Here is a 6,198-nt window from a genome sequence, read left to right on the forward strand (position 1 = left end):
CAGCCCGCCCTAGCGCCGCGAGGCCCGGCCCGGGCAGCGCAGCGGCCGCCGCGGGCCCGCCGCGCCCATCGCGGCTCCCGAGCCGCCCGCACGCCCCGCGCCGGCGCTTTGTTCCGCACGCCCGCCCCCGCCGCCGCGGCCTGCGCCTTTAAGAGGGGACCATGCCCGGCGCGCGGCGGCTCGGGCGCGAGGCGGCGGCAGCTCCTCCCGCTCGCGCGCGGAGGCGCGGGACCGGCAAGACCGCGACGGCAGTGGCAGCCGCGTCTGGACCCCCGTCCCGCCCCGCCCGCGTCCCCCGGCTGGCTCGGCTCGGCTCGCGTGGCGCCTGCCCCCGTCCTCTTCGTGGCCGGCGCCGCCGCCGCAGCTGCACATCCTCCGGCTTAGCTCGCCATTGCAACAGGAGCCCCTCACGTCACGCACAGCGCGTTATGAAGTGGCCCCGCCGGCGGCGCGTCGTGGCCCCTCTCGGGATCCGTCCGCGCCGCGCGATTGGCGCAAAAGTGAATGAGGGGCGGTTCACGTGGCCAAAGTTTGACCAAAAAAAAAATCCTCTCGGGCGCCCCGCCCGCGCGGTCTGCAATGGGGGCGGCCGGGCGGAGGGGGCGTGGGCTCCGGCTCGGCGCCCGCGGGGCCCGAGCTGCCCGTTATCTGCGCCCGGCGCCCGGCGCGAGGGCGGCCGGTTCCTGCACCGCGGCGCCGCGGCGCGAATCTCAGCAGCCAGCCTTACAGCGGGGGCTCCTCGGCCCGCAGACTCCACGCCGCGCACGTTCGCCCAGCACAGACCGTCCTCGCTGCACCCCGCGGCCACGCCCTTCCTGCCGCCGGGCCGGCCTCCCGCTCCCGGCCCGCGCTCCCGACCACACTGCAGCTTTGTCCGCCGTCCCGCGGCGGCCGCACGCAGGGATCAGCGGTCCCGGAGCCCTGGGGACGAGCGCGCCTGCGAGTGGACCGTGAATTCAGTTACCTTGTTCCCTGTCTCTAGTTTCTACGCAAAATAAGAAAAAAAAAAAGGCATCTTTAATATTTAAGGTCTACGCTTCTCATACAGTACTAGCATTTAATGGATTTTTTTAGACGTGGAAAATGATGTTAATGCGCTGCATGGTAAACCTTACTTTTATTTGCATACTGTGTGGGCAGATAGCCGGCTAGTACCCCTAGCCTGGGACTTTGTCAGTATTTTAATATAGTCTATCTGCAAAAGTGCCGTGGATTTCTAAAGACAGATTTTGGGTCCCAGATCCTCTGGATTTTAAGGTTTTTTTTTTTTCTTTTAAACTTCATCCCTGGGCGCAAACGGATTTTAAGTTTTATACATTTTCCTCCGCAATACTTCAGCTGAGGCAACAAAAGCAGAGGTATCCATGTAACAAAAGCTTGTGTAGAGTTTGTCTTGTTACTTAGTCACCAGTATATTGGGGGTTTCTAATGAAACTTTCGAAGGACAAAGTATTTCCCTGGGCCTGAGAAGTTGTCTTCATTTAATCAAACAAACACAGGAATTAGGACAGAAAGCAAGCATGCTTGGGGCAATCCTTGGACCTTTTCTTCATTGTTGACCAAATGGCTGAAGTAGTATCACGCAGTTTAAATTACTGAGCTGTGGGAGCTTCAGATAGGCACCTGAATGGTGGTCACTCTTGTTTATTCTTTGGATAGTACCACTTTCTTTGACACTTGTGATTTATGTTAAAAATAGTTCATTACCCACCTTCCCACAGACTCCCTCCCTAAGAGGTGATCCACATCTAAAAATAAAATACTCATTATGCCGTGAATACAGGATTCCAGCAGTGGTCTTGGGAAAAATACAGAACATACAACCATGAATTACAGGCTCGAAAACCATCGAAAGAGGTTTCCAGTAAGACATAAACCACAAATGCTGAGGAGTCACCAGATCCCCCACATTCAGCAGCAGCCCCATCATTCACAGTGATTTACATAAAGCACAAATCTGGCAAAATGCAGATGTTCAATTTTGTCGCATATTCAATGATTTCATTATTTTCTAACCTGCTTTAGACTTACCTAGTTTTCTTCTAAACTAGAATCCAATGAAAAGCATATAAATATGTGATGGGGATGATATTTTGAGGATGCCAAATATTTTGTCCTCCTCAGTATCCTGGTTCCTAGTTGTCCCTTATTTCCTAGGTCAACAGCCTCACCTGTCTCACCTGCAGGCTCAGTGGGGCTCTTTCATAATGTGGAAAGGATACCCTTTTCTTCGTAAAGGTGAGCCTGAAGGCTTACAGTTTCCTGGAGGAGAGTAACACATAAGGGGAGCCCCTCTGGGAAAAGAGGGGAATGCCAGGCCAAGGGAGGGTTGGAAGAAGAAGAGAGAAACTGAGGTCCTGTAGAAGTCTGCCAGGGCAAGGGACCAATTTTGGCTTGCACCCTAGGAGCAGGGGAGGGAAGCTTCTGCACAGCTTGACGGAGCAGCTGGGTTGTTGAGCTGAGGCCGTTCTCCTGGGGAGGAATCCAAAAGCGTCCCAGCAGGGGGCCTGGATCAGGAGACAGGGCTATCCTAAGTGGGAATTTCACAGCCAGTAGCAAATACCTGGAATCAAGAAGTTCGGTGATAGCCAGAGGCCTAAACAGCTGCACAGGACTGTGCCCCAGTATGAAGGCCTGTCCAAAGCACACCCCGACTAGTCAATACCAGCAAGGAGCCGGGGAGGACAAGGAGGGTGTGGAACATCTGCCCCCAGTGCACACACATGCTTCCTTCCCCGAAGCTCCCGGGGGCCAAGACTGCTCCTCATCCTACATAGCCCCCCTCACCCTAATTTATTTTTAAAAGTAAGGAGAAGGCAGGGTGAATCAAAGTTATAGGCATTTGACTGCAGCGAGCTGAGGAGACTTTTCATGATTCTGAGTTTCTTGATTTCACTGTGCTATGGTCCTTCTCTGTTGAGGAAGTCATTGATCATTTTTCTCATCATAAGAGAAGGGGAGGTGTTAACTGTTATCAGGAACACTTTAAGGGAAGCCCTGGACTATAGTTATTCCATGAAACTCCCAGTGGCACACAACTGGCCCAAGAGGTGGACTGTGATGGGTTAGGGATCAGGAGTGTGGGACCGAGTCTGAGCTCCGCATGGAGTGAGTTCTACTGGGAGGGGCTCTGAGACGCTGGCTCTGTCTCCAAATGAGTTTTTCTGCTGGATCATGTTAAAGGGTCCTCCATAGTGATTCCACACCAGTATTTAGAAATGTGTCCAAAAATCCCAGATCACCTAACCTTCCTTCTGTATTCATGAGTGTGACTCTTTATGACACATCATTAAAATTCATCGCTACCTACCTTACTGAACATTTTCTCAACAGATTGCAACTTTCTTCCCACACACTTTACATTTTTCCTGCTGCTAATACATTGAAGGCCTGTTACCAGTATAACATTTCATATAATTTGCAGCAATTTCTTGGAAACCCTCGGTAAATACCTCAATCGTTTATTGGCAGCAAGCCTCAAACAACGGACAGAGTTCCCTGTAAGGGCTTCTGCGCTCACGCCTCACACAGGGGGCCTTGGAGAAAGTGGTGATTTTTATCGAAAAAAACTTTTAGAAATGCCTGTTTTAAGAAACAGTGAATGCTGAGGAGATCTAAGAATCCACCCTTTCAGAAGGTTCTGCTCACTGCATGCAAAGAAGAAAATCTACAGTGACCACTTTACTAACATTGCCACTTAACCTCTGTTAACCAATAAAATGCTGCTCCATTATTAATGCTGCTATTAAACAGACAAGCAAGATCCTCATTAAATTATTAATTTCGCTCAATATTTTCTGCTTGCAGCATTTCCAGTCAGATGCAGGAAAGGACAAGTGAGCAGGGTTTATGTGCGGGCTTCAGACACTGGCCTGTCCAGCCCTGGGTGTTCTGGAATGTCCTTCAGTGCCTCGCGCTGCCAGATTCTGCTTATCAGTAGTGTACTCTGTTTCCGTCAGACGTTGAGTCAGTGTGAGTGCTTCTCACACAAGTATGTGTCTGTGTGAGTGTGAGTGTGTGACAGAAGACTCAGAAGAAATTTAAATTTAGTACAACTCTGTGGGCTGGCCGGATGAGATATGATCTTCCTAACTAGAAGATGTTGGGTGCCGCCAGGACAGGCACTATTGGGAAACAGCCCGAATGTCCTTTGGGAGATAACCTCACTGCAGAGACTGAGGACAGTGGGCTTCTGGTGTAAGAATTAATCCTTGTGTGGCGGAGACATTTGCCTTTCCCATCCCTTGCCAAGAAATGCATTATCTTTAAAAGCAGTGCCAGAGTTTCCACAGCTGGGGAGTTTGCACAAAAACAAAGCTTCCATCCACAGGAGGGAACCTCCTGTCGGGACCCAGGCATTGGACAGCTGGGCAGCAGCATGGCCACCTGAGGGCTCTGCACAGCTGGGGCCAGATGTGCAGCTCAGACTCTATTCCTTCTGAAGGCCTAAGGAAGCATAAAATTGCTTGGGAAAAACATTCAAGCTGCAGAAGAAGGTTTAAGCTACAAACGGAGGCAGCAGAAATAGGGACCTACAAACATCTGAAAGTACAATGCAAGAGAAAACGCTGTCACCGTAAGACCCGTGGCTAAGTGGCCCCAGGTCATTGATCCTTTACACACCCTGTTATTATTCTATCAAACCCAATGCTAAGGTCATATATACTCTTAAGGCACACCTCAATGCTGTTATCCAAACTTGGCAATTAAGGCCACTCTAGGAATAATCACTCCCCCTAAACTCTGAGGGAAGAGGTAGGTTTAGCAAGCACCCAAGATGATTCTGATACCCAGAGTGGTTTGAGAGCCACAGGTCTCTGCTTTCATGTGACAAATGGGCCAGTTATCCCACAACAGATGCAAACTGTCACCCAGCCTGTTATTGTGCATGGTCATAGATGCTAGCGGAGAAGCTTTTGTCTTTCTTGGAGGAGTCTGTGGAAACAGGATTGCCCAAATTGCTGGTGGGAGAGCAAAGTCATACAAACCCATTGAGACGGCAGTTTTGTCTGAATATCGGTGTGAATTTTTAATTTTTAAAGACAGGGCCTCACTCAGTCACCCAGGATGGAGTGCAGTGGAGTGATCGTGGCTCAGTGTCAATGTTACAAATTATAAGTGCATTTACTTTTGACCCCGCAGTCCTACATCTGAGAATTTGTTCTCCAACCATACCACTACAAAATGACACTTGAATGAGGTTATTTTTTGCGACATTGTTTGTGATAGTAAAAGATTAGACCCAAGTGTTCACGGATAGGGGAATGGATAAAGACACAAAAACTCATCCGTCAGAGAATGAACTATTGCGCATCTGTAAACCACAGCAAGGAGGTGCTCTCTCTACTGAAATGGAAACAGATCCACATGGCACAAAACAGAAGGCAGAAAGAGTAAGAAGTTTGCTAGCGTTTTTATAACAATACTAGAGCGATGCACAAGAAATAAAAGCGATAGCCTAATGCAGAATGGAGAAAATGAGGGCAGTTGAAGTGTGTGCGCGAGATTTCCCAATCGGGCACTGACAAATAGCACTGATACCACTGATATATAAATATATATATATTTTTTTTTTGAGACAGAGTCTCGCTCTGTTGCTAGGCTAGAGTGCAGTGGCTCAGTCTTGGCTCACTGTAACCACTGCCTCCCGTGTTTAAGCGATCCTCCTGCCTCAGCCTCCTGAGTAGCTGGGACTACAGGCGCATACCACCACACCTGGCTACTTTTTGTATTTTTATAGAGACGGGGGTTTCACCCTGCTGGCCAGGATGGTCTCGATCTCCTTACCTCGTGATCCACCCACCTCAGCCTCCCAACGTGCTGGGATTAGAGGCATGAGTCACCGTGCCAGGCCCCTTTGTTTTCTGAGATGAAGTTTCACTCTTGTTGCCCAGGCTGGAGTGCAAAGACATGATCTCAGCTCACTGCAACCTCTACCTCCTGGATTCAAGCAATTCTCCTGCTTCAGCCTCCCAAGTAGCTGGGATTACAGGCGCCTGCCACCATGCCCACCTAATTTTGTATTTTTAGTAGAGACGGGGTGTCACCATGTTTTCCAGGATGGTGTCAAACTTCTGACCTCAGGTGATCCACCCGCCTTGGCCTCCCACATGCCTCCTAGGACTACAGGCGTGAGCTACTGTGCCCGGGCATCATTATTATGATTATTAAAGACAGGGTCTCACTCTGTCACCCAGG

This window comes from Sapajus apella, unplaced genomic scaffold (genome assembly GCF_009761245.1).
Source record: "Sapajus apella isolate SASKATOON/1434 unplaced genomic scaffold, GSC_monkey_1.0 scaffold80, whole genome shotgun sequence".
Taxonomy (NCBI): domain Eukaryota; kingdom Metazoa; phylum Chordata; class Mammalia; order Primates; family Cebidae; genus Sapajus; species Sapajus apella.